Here is a 15,315-nt window from a genome sequence, read left to right as displayed (position 1 = left end):
CTTCATGATTGCACCAAGGTACTTGGCAACTTGCTCTTCAATAACATCTTCATTCTCTTCAGAAGAAGAATATTCATCAGAGCTCATGAATGGCATAAGGAGGTTCAATGGAATCTCTATGGTCTCTAGATGAGCCTCAGATTCCTTCAGGTCCTCAGAGGGAAACTCCTTATTGATCTCTGGACGTCCCAGGAGGTCTTCCTCACTGAGGTTCATGTCCTCTCCCTCCCTTGTAGGTTCGGCCATGATGATCAATTCAATGGCCTTGCACTCTCCTTTTGGATTTTCTTCTGTATTGCTTGGGAGAGTACTAGGAGGGGTTTCAGTGATTCTTTTACTCAGCTGGCCCACTTGTGCTTCTAAATTTCTAATGGAGGACCTTATTTCATTCATGAAATTTAGAGTGGCCTTAGATAGATCAGAGACTATGTTTGCCAAGCTAGATGGGGTCTGCTCAGAACTCTCTGTCTTTTGCTGAGTGGATGATGGAAAAGGCTTGCTATTGCTAAACTTGTTTCTTCCACCATTATTAAAGCCTTGTTGAGGCTTTTGTTGATCCTTCTATGAGAGATTTGGGTGATTTCTCCATGAGAGATTATAGGTGTTTCTATAGGGTTCACCCATGTAATTCACCTCTGCTATTGCAGGGTTCTCAGGATCATAAGCTTCTTCTTCAGAAGATGCCTCTTGAGTACTGTTGGATGCAGCTTGCATTCCATTCAGACTCTGAGAAATCATATTGACTTGCTGAGTCAATATTTTGTTCTGAGCCAGTATGGCATTCAGAGTATCAATTTCAAGAACTCCCTTCTTCTGAGGCGTCCCATTACTTACAGGATTCCTCTCAGAAGTGTACATGAACTGGTTATTAGCAACCATGTCAATGGGTTCTTGAGCTTCTACAGATGTTTTCTTTAGGTGAATGGATCCACCTGCAGAATGGTCCAATGACATCTTTGATAGTTCAGATAGACCATCATAGAATATATCCAGAATGGTCCATTCTGAAAGCATGTCAGAAGGGCACTTTTTGGTCAGTTGCTTATATCTCTCCCAAGCTTCATAGAGGGATTCACCTTCTTTCTGTCTGAAGGTTTGAACATCCACTCTAAGCTTACTAAACTTTTGAGGAGGAAAGAACTTGGCTAAGAAAGCCGTGACCAGCTTATCCCAAGAGTTCAGGCTATCTTTAGGTTGAGAGTCCAACCATACTCTAGCTCTGTCTCTTACAGCAAACGGGAAAAGCATAAGCCTGTAGACCTCGGGATCAACCCCATTGGTCTTAACAGTATCACAGATCTACAAGAACTCAGTTAAGAACTGAAAATGATCTTCAGATGAAAGTCCATGAAACTTGTAGTTCTGTTGCATCAGAGAAACTAATTGAGGTTTAAGCTCAAAATTGTTTGCTCCAATGGCAGGGATTGAGATGCTTTTTCCATGTAAATTGGAATTAGGTGCAGTGAAGTCACCAAGCATCCTTCTTGCATTGTTATTATTTTCGGCCATATCTTCTTCTTTTTCGAAAATTTCTGTCAGATTTTCTCCAGAGAGTTGTGCTTTAGCTTCCCTTAGCTTCCTCTTCAGAGTCCTTTCAGGTTCAGGATTAGCTTCAACAAGAATGTTCTTATCCTTGTTCCTGCTCATATGAAAAAGAAGAAAAAGCAGAAAAGAAAATATGGAATCCTCTATGTCACAGTATAGAGATTCCTTTATATGAGTAGAAGAGAGTAAGAATAGAAGAAGGAAAAGATGAGAATCCAAACACAAGGGTGAGGATAGAAGTGTTAATGGATGAATAAATAAATAGAAGGAGATTAGAGATGAGAGAAGAATTTGAAAATTTTAACAAAATAAAATAAAAATATTTTAAATTTAAATTTAAAATTCGAAAATTAAAATTGAAATTAAATTAAATTAAAATTAAAATAATTAGTTAATTAAAACGAAATTTTCAAAAGGAGGGAAGGAATTTTCGAAAATTAAAGGTAGAGAGTTAGTTGGGCAGTTTTGAAAAAGATATGATTGAAACAAAAAGATATGATTGATTAAAAGAGATTTGAAATTTGTTTTTGAAAAGGATATGATTGAAATTGAAAAAGATATGATTGAAACAAAAAGATAAGATTGATTGAAAGAGATTTGAAATTTGTTTTTGAAAAGGATATGATTGAATTTGAAAAAGATATGATTGAAACAAAAAGATAAGATTGATTGAAAGAGATTTGAAAATCAATTTTAAAAAGATATGATAAGGAATTGAAAAGATTTAATTTTGAAAACTAAAGTTGATTACTTGACTAACAAGAAACAAAAAGATATGATTTTAAAATTTAAAGATTGAACCTTTCTTAATAGGCAAGTAACAACTTAATATTTTTGAATCAATCATATTAAATGTTGGTATTAAATTCGAAAATATGAAATAAAAATAAGAAAAATATTTTGAAAATTAATTTGAAATTTTCGAAAATTGTGAAAGAAAAATGAAAAAGCTTTGATTTTTTTTTTGAAAAAGATTTGAAAAAGATAAGGTTTTTAAATTGAAAATTTGACTTGACTCATAAGAAACAACTAAATTTTAAAAAGTTTTCAAAAAGTCAACTCAAATTTTCGAAATTTATGAGTGAAATAAGATAAAGATATTTTTTTTATTTTTTAATGATGAAAGAGAAAAACACAAAATTGAAACAAATCATGAAAATTATGAATCAAAACAACTAATGTATGCAAGAACATTATGAATGTTAAGATGAACACCAAGAACACTTTGAAGATCAAGATGAACATCAAGACTTATTTTTGAAAATTTTCAAGAAAAGAAAAACATGCAAGACACCAAACTTAAAGATTTTTATTCTTTAGACATTAATAATTCAAGAATGCATATGAAAAACAAGAAAAGACACAAAACAAGAAAATATGAAGATCAAACAAGAAGACTGGCCAAGAACAACTTGAAGATCATGAAGAATGCAATGCATGAAATTTTCGAAAATAATTTTTAGAAAATTAAAAAGATGCAATTGACACCAAACTTAAAACTTGACTCTAGACTCAAACAAGAAACATCAAATTATTTTTTATTTTATGATTTTGTTAAATTTTTTTGATTTTTCGAAAATTAATTAGGAAAAACGAAAAAGATGAAAAAAAAAATTTTTTTGTATTTTTTTCGAAAATAAAAAATAAAAAGCTTAAAATTAAAATAAAATTACCTAATATGAGCAACAAGATAAACCGTCAGTTGTCCAAACTCGAACAATCCCCGGCAACGGCGCCAAAAACTTGGTGTGCGAAATCGTGATCATTCCTTCCTTGGTAACGGCGCTAAAAACTCAATACGCACGTTCATGTTCTTAATTCTGTTTCACAACTTCGTACAACTAACCAGCAAGTGCACTGGGTCATCCAAGTAATAAACCTTACGTGAGTAAGGGTCGATCCCACGGAGATTGTCGGCTTGAAGCAAGCTATGGTCACCTTGTAAATCTCAGTCAGGCGGATTCAACTGATTTTATGAATTGATAAGTAAAAGAGAAATAAAATATAAATAAAATATAAACTAGGATAAAGATACTTATGTAATTCATTGGTGAGAATTTTAGATAAGCGTATAGAGATGCTTTTGTCCCTTTGAACCTCTGCTTTCATGCTATCTTCATCCAATCCTTCCTACTCCTTTCCATGGCAAGCTGTATGTTAGGCATCAACGTTGTCAATGGCCACCTGTCCTCTCAGTGAAAATGGTCCAATGTGCTGTCACTGCATGGCTAATCATCTGTCGGTTCTCGATCATATTGGAATAGGATTTACTATCCTTTTGCGTCTGTCACTACGCCCAGCACTCGCGAGTTTGAAGCTCGTCACAGTCATTCAATCCCTGAATCCTACTCGGAATACCACAGACAAGGTTTAGACTTTTCGGATTCTCAAGAATGGCCGTCCATGGGTTCTAACTTATACCACGAAGACACTAATAACTCGGACTCGGTCCCCTGTATTAGATATCCAAGAGATATCCATTCAATCTAAGGTAGAACGGAAGTGGTTGTCAGGCACGCGTTCATAAGTTGAGAATGATGATGACTGTCACGATCATTACATCCATCATATTGAAGTGCGAATGAATATCTTAGAAGTGGAATAAGTTGAATTGAATAGAAAAACAGTAGTACTTTGCATTAATCTTTGAGGAACAGCAGAGCTCCACACCTTAAGCTATGGTGTGTAGAAACTCTACCGTTGAAAATACATAAGTGATAAATATTCAGGCATGGCCGAATGGCCAGCCCTCACAAAAGTCTAAGATAGCATAAAACTAATCAAAGATCCCCCGGCTGTAAATACAATAGTAAAAAGTCCTATTTATACTAAACTAGTTACTAGGGTTTACAGAATTGAGTAAATAATGCAGAAATCTACTTTTGGGGCCCACTTGGTGTGTGCTTGGGCTGAGCATTGAGCTTTACACGTGTAGAGGCTTCTCTTGGAGTTGAATGCCAGTTTGTAACCTGTTTCTGGCGTTTGACTCTAGAATGCAGCATGGAACTGGAGTTCAACGCCAGTTTACGTCATCTATCCTCAATCAAAGTATATACTATTATATATTTCTGGAAAGCCCTAAATGTCTACTTTCCAATGCAATTGAGAGCGCGCCATTTGGAGTTCTGTAGATCCATAAAATCCACTTTGAGTGTAGGGAGGTCAGAATCCAACAACATCTGCAGTCCTTCTTCAACCTCTGAATATGATTTTTGCTCAAGTCCCTCAATTTCAGCCAGAAATTACCTGAAATCACAGAAAAACACACAAACTCATAGTAAAGTCCAGAAATGTGAATTTTAATTAAAAACTAATAAAAATATACTAAAAACTAACTAAATCATACTGAAAACTATGTAAAAACAATGCCAAAAAGCGTATAAATTATCCGCTCATCACTACTACTCTAAAATGCTTGCTTTTCACAAAATCCTTTTTCATATCATATTAATTTAATATAATTGTCATTACAAACAGATTGTTAGTATGAAAGACTTGGTAATCTAACTTGGACATTGAATGCTTGTTCTATGCTACTTATGCCTTTGCCTGCATGCCAATAAACACCTTGCATTTAATTGTCATCATATGCACTTACTATATTCCCCATGATAATTTTTCACATGTAGTCATGACCATGTGTTAACTTCATTCATCTTTAATGTGCATTGATTACCTCCTATACCATCCTCTTCCTTGCTCTATCCCTTTGAATTCAAATTACTTTCCTTTTTCCCTTTTCAGGATGGCCACCAAGAAAGGTAAAGAGAAAGCTACTCCTAAACCACCAGCGAAGAGAGGAACAAAAAGAGCATTAGTGGCAGAGCCTTCTTCAACTGCCGTTAAACCCTCAACAAAAAGAATTAAGAGGATTATAAAGGTCGATGACAAAGAAAAATCCTTCCCAGCAAAGGACACTACGCGATTTCCTAATCGTTTCTGTGAGCAGATGTTCCCCATCCTGGCAGAAAGGAGTTACAACAATGAATACCTTCTTATCCTCCCGACCCGTATTGCTGAATTTGTTGAGCCGCAAATTGAACGAAGACAATGGGGTTTCCTTCAGAGACAGCCACGGTAGGTTAATCTTTCTTGGGTAGTCGAGTTCTACTCTAATTTCCACCTGCCAACCCTGCAGTCTGTCTATGTCCGTCAGAGGCAAGTCCCTATTACAGAAGAGGCCATTCAACGAGCTTTGGATCTTCCCCCTACTCCAGAAGGACTGGACGCATTTCAAGAAGCCGCACTCAAGCGCCAGATGTACCAATTTGACTGGGACGCCATTCTCAGAGTTATCGCACTACCTGGCAGCAGATGGATTTATGGATACCATCGTTCCCGTCCTAAGGGAATATTGGCTTCCGCACTTACCTTGGAGGCTCGCGTATGGGCACAGATTATGTCCCATTACGTCTTTCTGAGCACTCACGAGCCCTCCTTCACTGCAGACATGGCCGTTCTACTATGGTGCATCCTTACAGATCAACCTTTGAACCTACCAAGACACATCCGGAATGCTATGGGACACGTACAAATTGCGGGCAACTTACCTTTTCCCGCCTTGGTCTCAGCTCTTGTCTTAGCAGCCGGAGTCTCCTACAGAGCTGGGGACACCAAAGCCATGCTTCCACGGGATGATCAGTATGTCCCTAACGGGAAATATATCAGACCTCCAACCGCCACTACAAACCAGCCTACTGAACAGGCTGAAGACATTCCTCCTTCAACACCACAAGCACCTACAACCAATCAACTGCTCCATCAGATACTTGAAAGGTTGGATCGGCAGGAACACAAAGCAAAGCTAAGAGAGCGCCGTAACAAGCGCCGATTCACACACCTCAAGGAGCTTCTTAAGGGAAAATACAGAGACTCCGACACCCCAGACTCCACTTCCTTTACCAGCACAGGGAGCCATGACGGTCCCGACTGTGGAGATACTGCTACCAGCCCACCCTTGTTCCTGACAATGGCACCGAGGACGGTGCAAAGCCTTAAGTGTGGGGAGGTCGGTCAGTACCTGACTTCCGGAGGTAAATTCTCTTCCCTAACACCAATAAAATAGGATATTTAGTTAGTTTTTCTTTTGTAGAATAGGATAGATTGCATAGAAATAGATTAGTTGCATGCATGTTCTACTTGATTGAAAAGACAATAAGTTTCTTTTAAGACCCTATTTTTAGAACAAAATTTCACTAATTTTAATCAAAATTTTTGTGTTAAATTTGCTTGAAGTTATATTTGGAACATGGTTTTTGAGCTAAAGAACACACAACCTGTGAGATTTGAGCCTTTATACATGGTTACATTATTTAACCATAATTATTTTATTCTTGTGTGTTTACTTCTCTATGATTATAATTTATATTTTGTTTCATCCTATATGTCCAATGTTTAATATATTTATATGCTTGCATATGATTGAGGCCATTATTTGTTTAGCTCACTTATCCCAAATAAGCCTACCCTTTCAATTACCTTTGTTAGCCACTTTGAGCCTTTAAATCCCGTTTGTTCTTTATTTTACCACATTACTAGCCTTAAGCGGAAAAACAATTATATATCCCAATTAAATCTTTGGTTAGCTTAAGATGGAATTATGTGTTAATTAAGTATGGGAAAATTGTGGGAATAAAAGATAATAGGGGAATGTGTCATGATGATATAATGGGAATTTGGGTACCTACTCATGTAAAACTATAAAAAAAATTAAAAATCTATATGCATTGATAAGCTATGTTTATTCTTATGTTTTAATTGAAAAAAAATCCAAAAATAATTCAATAAATAAATAAGGGGACAAAATTACCCCAATGTTAAGTTAAGAATTCAAAGATTAATGCATGTATGATAAAATTAAAATAAAAGTTGATACATGAGTGAGGAATGTGAAAGGAAAATTTTGGGTAGCTAGGTGTGAAATTTAAGCTATAAAGAATATATATGTGTGATTAGGTGAAAGCTTGGGTTAATTAAAGATTCAATTTATAAGCTTACTTAGCCATATATGTACCCTTACCCATACCTTGGCCCCATTACAACCTTGAAAAGACCTCATGATGTTTGCATTGGTATATTAAATGTTGTTGATTGGTTAGGAGAAGAACAAAAATTAGAAAGCATGATTAGAGAAGGATGGAGTGATTACCCTATACACTAGAGAGATTAGAGCATACATACATCATCAGTGAGGGTTCAATGCTTAAGTTCTATGTTCCCTGCTTTTATGAGCTACCTTTTTGCATTTTTATCTGTTCTTACTGTATAAGAATTGAATTAGTGGAATTTGATTTGTGATTGTCTTGAAGAGCTTATTCACTTCTGACCAAGTGGACAAGAATCATATAGTTGCATTCACATATATAGGTTGCATTGCATTGCATGAGTTTTACATGTTCCCACTCATTTATTTTATCTCTTTCAACTAAGCATAAGGACATGCTAATGACTAAGTGTGGGACGGTTGATAAACCACTATTTTATGGTTTATATTGTGCTTAATTGTGCGGTTTTATCAAATCTTCACCCACTTATTCATATGATTAGCATGCATTTATAATTTCTTCCTAAAAATACTTCATGGTTGAAAACTTGCTTCCTGGAGATTTTTAATTATGTATTTTAATTCTCCTTTATCCCATTCGATGCCGTGATCTGTGTGTCAAGTGTTTCAGGCTTTATAGGGCATGAATAACTTGGAGATTGGAAAGGAAGCTTGCAAAAATGGAAGGAACACAAGAAATTGAGGAGATGACCAGCGAGAAGTGACGCGGATGCATGGCTCACGCAACCGCGCGACATAGAGGAAATTGTAGTGACGCGGACGCATGGCTCACGCGACCGCGCGGATTGAAAACTGCACAAGTGATGCGAAGGCGTGGACGACGCGCACGCGTGGCAAGGCAAAACGCTGGATGACGCGATCGCGTGGCGTGCGCGATCTGCAGAATCTGCAGAATTCGCTGGGGACGATTTTGGGCCCTATTTTGACCCAGTTTTCGGCCCAGAAAAGCAGATTAGAGCCAGGAAACATGCAGAGACCGGAGGACAACATTCATTCCGCATAATTTTAGTTTTAGATCTGATTTTACCTCTCCTCTAGGTTTTCTCTCTACACATTGATAGTTCTTAGGAATTCGTTTTTATTGCTTTTTTGGATTGGGATATTGAGAAGAGTTATTACCTCCGCCAAGACTTCATTATTCTAGTTTGTTTTCCTTACTTGTCTCTTACTCTTCCATGTCCTCAATTTATTCAGAATTACTATTGGATTATTTTTAGAATTTATTAATACAAGAACTATTTTTATTTTTAATTGATCTTTTGATTATTATTTATCATGTCTTTCTTTATTTCCCTTTCTTATGTTGTGAAGTTTACATTCATAATGAGCGAGTAGTTCCATAACTTGATTGGGAGTTGATTGAAAGGAGAACCTTGAGTTGGAACACTCAAGAGAAAAATTGTAATTGGGTTTATTGTTGGATTGCCCTCTAGTCACTAACACCAATCCCTTCAAAGGGAGAGGATTGGAACTTGTAAATAGAAATAGCTTTCCAACTAGCTTGACATTCTTTTACATAGTAAAGGCTAACTAAGCAGACAACCCTCAATTATCAATTAATCTTGAGAGTGCTCCAACAAGAATAGGGCTTCCAACTAATCTACTCCCGGTCAAGGTTTTTATTTAAATTACATAAATTCTCTAATTTAATTTCCTGTTTATCAACTCAAACCATTTTTAGAAAATATCTGATTAATAAAATAGCACATCTTTCTGCAATTCATTGGGAGACGACCTGGGATTCATACTCCCAGTATTTTAATTCTAATTTTGTGACAATCCTTTTAAATTGATAAGCGAAATTTTGGTTGGTTGAGAACTATACTTGCAACGCATCTCTTATAATAATTTCTTAACTCGCCAATTTTCGCCACGTCAAGCTTCGTCTGGGAAAAATGGATTTTGAGTTTTAGAAATTTGTGGCAATGTTTTTAGATTTAAACTAATGTTCCTTTTTTATGTTATACTTAGTATGATGAAATCTCTACTATTTAGACTTTTATGTTATGTTTAGCGTGATGGAAACTCAAAACTTCTATGAGGGTCATGTGAGGTTGATTTATTGATATGGATTATGAGTATTTTGTTTTAAATTAAACTTTGTTATGTTTATGGCTTATGGGGTTATCTCATTTTTAATTTTATTATTTTTTAACAAAAACATGATCATATCAAATGAGTGTCATAATCACACACAAATAAGATTATAGAAAAAAAATGAAAAAATTATGAGATGTTGATTTTTTTTTAAAATAATTTAAATTTCTCGTTTTTAAAAAAATTCTACCTATCATGATTTCATGGGTGAGATTTGTCTAATTGGTGAGGTTGTGTTAGACCAATTTTACTTATAAGTGATTTATATAATTATATTATCTAATTTAATTGATAAATAAAATTATACTTAATATTTATTGAGGGGTAAAAATATCTTAGAGAAATAATGTAATTCATCAACAAGTCATTCCAAATAATGGAATTCAATTCTATCTCATTAAATGAGTTAGTTGTTCCAAACTATGGAATTAAATTCTAATTTCATCATTTAAAGGTGTCCAAACAGGCTGATAAAAAATAAAATAAAATAAAAATAAAATGAAACCTTAAAAGATTAGGTCGCAGAGGCAGAGGTGGAGGGAGAAGGACAGAGATCAGAGTCGCTGATGAAGAAGAGGAACAGAGAGGCAATAGAAAGCAATAAAGTGGTGGACCCAAGTGTAGTGGGCGGCAACGGAAGCGTGTTGCGGTGAGGAATAGAGAACAAACACGGTGCAAGAGAGAACCAGCAACTGTGCAGATAAAGAAGAATATAGAACAAGTAATGTGAGTGAAAGAGACAAAAATCTAATAGAGTCAAGAATTTTTTCTTTGAATCTGGAATTAAAAAAAAGAGAAATGTCTAAAAAAATAATTAGAAGGATCAATATCTAATTACTGATTTTTTCAAAGATAAAAAATAAGATTTATTTTATAAATATTTTAGTAGTGGTTAATCATACTCGTACATAAAAATGGGAATAAAAAATTCATAGTTTAATTTAAAAAATTTCTATTTTCGTAATGTTATTCCTTATTATGGGTAAAAAACTAAAAATACTAGTTTGCTCACTAAATTATTGTCACAGTTTTTTTTAAATGAATATAAGAATGCTAAACACGGGTGTATGTGTTGCGATAAGAATAATGTGGATGACCATAGGTGGCTCATCTTTTTTCATATTGAAATGCTAAGTTTCCAAAGTTATTACATTTAATGATAGTGGAAAATGAAGCCTCATTTCATGTATAAATAGAGGTTGAATCTCAGTGTATAACACACATCAATAACAATAATCTTCTCTCTATTATCTATATACGAAACTTTTCTCTCTCTCTTTCTTTCATACGCTACTACTATATATATATATGCAGCACGGACACTTCGCTGAGTTGCCGTGTCCGCGTGTCGGACACATTTTGGACACGACACTCACTGACACTCGTCCGACATGCGTGTCTGCTGTGTCCAAACCGTGTCTTAATAAAAAATAAAAAATTCTTCACCGGACACGCTTGGACACACCTAAATACCATCACGTGTCAGCGTTTCCAATCTTATTCTTAACATATATTTTTGAGATAAATTTAGATATAGTATATATTATTATTTATTAAAACAAAAAATATTTTAAATAATTGATATAATTAAAATAAGATATTAAAAATAATTAAAAAATTAATTTATATTTTAGTATCAATAAAATATCAAAATACCATTATGATTTATCTAAAAAAATACTTCATATTTTATATGTATGCGTGTCCCCGTGTCTTATAAGATTTTAAAATTCGCGTGTCGGCGTGTCCCGTGTCGTGTCGTGTCCCGTGTCGGTGTCAGTGTCTGTGCATCATATATATATATATATATATATATATATATATATATATATATATATATATATATATATATATATATATATATATATCATCTCCTTTATAATAGTAATTGTAGTGAATATTACTACTAGAGTTATCTAATTATATTTCATATTTTATATTTGTTACATCTTTCTTATTTATTTATTTAGTTATTTTATAAAACGTTATCAGCACGAGACTCTAATCAAATTTTAGGAAGACTCCAGGTAACAAATTTTTATTATGTCGAAACTCTTTCATCTTGAATATAATGCTCTTGATATATTTGGAAATAATTATTTATCATGGATATAGATGTTGAAATCCATCTTGATTCAATGGATCTTGAAGATACCGTTGAGGCTGAAAATAATACATCCCATAAGGATAAAAGTCAAGGCCATAATTTTCCTTCATCGTCATCTTGACGAATGATTGAAAAATGAATATCCCACATTAAAAGATCTTGCAGATTTGTGGAAAGACTTTGAAGAAAGGTACAATCATGTGATACTTCCTCAAACCCGATATGTTAGGGGAAACTTTCTTGACCTTCCATGTCTCGAATGTGCTCCTGCAGCAGCAGTATCGAGAAAAAGAATTTAAAAATATTTTGAGTTAATTTCTTGCTTTCTTGTTGCTGAACGCAACAATGAGTTACTTTTAAGGAATCATGAAGCGCGCCTAGTTGGCGCCGCCCCATTTCCTGAAGTAAATGCGGCAATTAACCCCAGAAGAGGTAAATGGCAAGATTTTGATAACAAGAAAAATTATGGAAGGAAAAGAAATTATGTTCACAAGAAAGATCTCACCAGAAGTGGGATAAAGAAAGAAATAATGGGCAAAGTATATCAATTGAGGATAAATGCTTCCGTTGTGGTGGAAAGGGCCATTGGTCACGTACCTGTTGTACCCCAAGGCACCTAGTTGATCTTTATCAAGCATTCTTGAAAAGGGATGACAAAGAAAAGGAAACAAATTTTGTTTCAAATGATGAAAATTCCACCACTCATTATGATGTATCTAATTTCTTTAAGGATTCTGAAGATAATATTGGCTATTTGATCAATGATGGCATAGTTTGATATGTGTATGTGTTTGTTAAGTATTCATGTGAATAATTTGACTGTGCGTGTACTTCTACTCATTTTATAATTATCATTTGTTTTTGAAGAAAAATGGCAAGGACATATTCTGAAGATATTTGCCTTGCGGATAGTGCAAGTTCGCACACTATTCTTAAAAGTGATATATATTTTACCCATCTTGTGCCAAAAGAATAATATGTTAATACTATTATTGGCTCGGGCAATGTGATAGAAGGCTTCGGAAGAGTTATAATTTTGTTCCCTAGAGGAACAAAATTCATAATAAATAATGCACTATTGTCTACTAAGTCTCGAAGAAACTTGTTGAGCTTTAAAGATATTCGCCAAAATGGATATCATACTGAGACTATGAATGAGAAAAATCATGAGTACTTATGTATCACAACTCATGATTCAAATAAGAAAGTTATATTAGAAAAGTTGCCCTCACTTTCATCTGGGTTATATTATACCAAGATTAGTGCAATTGAATCACATGCCATTGTAAACCAGAAGTTTACTAGCCCAAATGAATTCATAACTTGGCATGATAGATTGGGTCATTCGGGAACAACCATGATGAGGAGAATTATTGAAAACTCTCATGGACATTCACTAAAAAACCAGAAGATTCTTAAAACTAGTGAATTTTGTTGTGCTGCATGTTCTCAGGGAAAGTTAATTTTAAGGCCATCACTAGTAAAGATTGGATTTGAGTCCCCTGAATTCCTAGAAAGGATTCAAGGTGATATATGTGGACCTATTCATCCACCATGTGGATCTTTCAGATATTTTATGGTCCTAATAGATGCATCTTCGAGATGGTCACATGTGTGCTTATTGTCTTCTCGCAACCTGACGTTTGCGAGATTACTGGCTCAAATTATTCGATTAAAAGCACAATTTCTAAAAATCCAATCAAAGCAATTCACCTTGATAATACTGGTGAATTTACTTCCCAAGCTTTTGATGCTTATTGTATGGCTGATGGAATAAGTGTTGAACATCCAGTAGCTTATGTTCACACACAAAATGGGTTAGCAGAATCACTTATTAAACGCCTCCAATTGATTGCTAGACCCTTACTTATGAGAACAAATCTCCCAACCTCGGTTTGGGGGCATGCTATTTTACATGCCACAGCACTTATTCGTTTGAGGCCAACGAGTTACCATCAGTTCTCTCCTATGCAATTAGCTTTTGGCCAGCAGCCAAATGTCTCCCATTTAAGAATATTTGGGTGCGCGATATATGTTCCCATTGCACCACCTAATCGCACCAAAATAGGACCCCAAAGAAAATTGGAGATATATGTTGCATATGATTCTCCTTCTATAGTGAGGTATCTTGAGATACAAACGGGAGATGTATTTAAAGCCCAGTTTGTGGATTGTCATTTTGATGAATCAAAATTTCCAACATTAGGGGGAGAGAATAAGCTTCCTGAAAAGGAACTTAATTGGAATGCATCATCGTTGATGCATTTAGATCCTCGATCAGGGCAATGTGAACTAGAAGTTCAAAAGATTATACATTTGTAAAGAATAGCAAATAAATTGCCTGATGTCCCAGTAGGACAAATAGCCACAGAAGCAAATACACACCAGAAGCGTGGCAGACTTGTCGGTTCCAAAGATAAAAATCCTCGAAAGAGAAAAGAGAAAAATACTATTCCTGTTGAAAAAGACATAGTAAAGACACCTGCAGTTGTCCAAAATTCTTATATAATTTTAACACCAGAAGATATTCAGGTACCTGAAAATTATGAAAATGATGAGATCTCGATAAATTATGTCTTTACAGGAGAGAAATGGGACCAAAATAAGACAATTGTCAATAAAATATTTGCATATAATGTGGCATTAAATATCATGCATGAAAGTAAGGATCTTGAGCCAAGATCAGTCGGAGAATGTCGACAAAGGAATGATTGACCAAAATGGAAAGAAGCCATGAAGGATGAATTAGACTCACTTGCAAAACGTGAAGTCTTTGGACCCGTAGTCCGTACACCTGAAGATGTAAAACCTGTTGGATACTGATGGGTATTTGTAAGAAAACGAAATGAGAAAAATGAAGTTGTGCGCTACAAAGCCCGACTTGTGGCACAAGTTTTTTCACAAAGGCCTGGTATAGAATATGAAGAAACGTATTTCCCAGTAGTGGATGCGATAACATTGCGTTATTTGGTCAGTTTATCTGCATATCATAAACTACATATGCATTTTATGGATGTGGTAACAGCCTATTTATATGGCTCATTATATCGGGATATCTATATGAAAGTTCCTGAAGGACTAAAGATGTCTAAACCATCCAATGAATTTTTGCAGGGGTTATACTCAGTTAAATTGCAAAGATCTTTATACGGTCTAAAGCAATCTAGACGAATGTGGTATAATCGTCTTACTGAGTATTTGGTCAAAAACAGATTCAAGAATGATGATATCTGCCCATGTGTTTTCATAAAGAAAACTGCATCTGAATTCATTATAATTGCTGTGTACGTTGATGATTTAAATATCATTGGGACTCCTGAAGAGATTCCAACAATTATAAAAACTCTAAAAGAAGAGTTTAAGATGAAAGAACTTGGAAGAACTAAATTTTGTCTCGGCCTGCAAATCGAGCATACAAAAAATGGGATCTTTATTCATCAAACAACATACACAGAAAAATCTTGAAAAGATTTTATATGGATAAGTCACATCTTTTGAGTGC

At 34.8% G+C, this 15,315-nt stretch overlaps 1 non-coding gene across 1 annotated transcript; it reads left to right on the top strand.

Moving 5' to 3' along the window:
• Positions 1-1,008: 1,008 nt before the first annotated feature.
• LOC112724444 (small nucleolar RNA R71) lies at positions 1,009-1,116 on the top strand. The gene has a single exon (XR_003163605.1). It is a non-coding gene; the product is annotated as a small nucleolar RNA R71 (small nucleolar RNA).
• The last annotated feature ends 14,199 nt before the right edge of the window (positions 1,117-15,315 follow it).

This window comes from Arachis hypogaea, chromosome 11, assembly GCF_003086295.3.
Source record: "Arachis hypogaea cultivar Tifrunner chromosome 11, arahy.Tifrunner.gnm2.J5K5, whole genome shotgun sequence".
NCBI classification, from domain to species: domain Eukaryota; kingdom Viridiplantae; phylum Streptophyta; class Magnoliopsida; order Fabales; family Fabaceae; genus Arachis; species Arachis hypogaea.
Note: the sequence above shows the minus strand (reverse complement) of the source record. Positions and strands in the feature narration are given on the sequence as shown.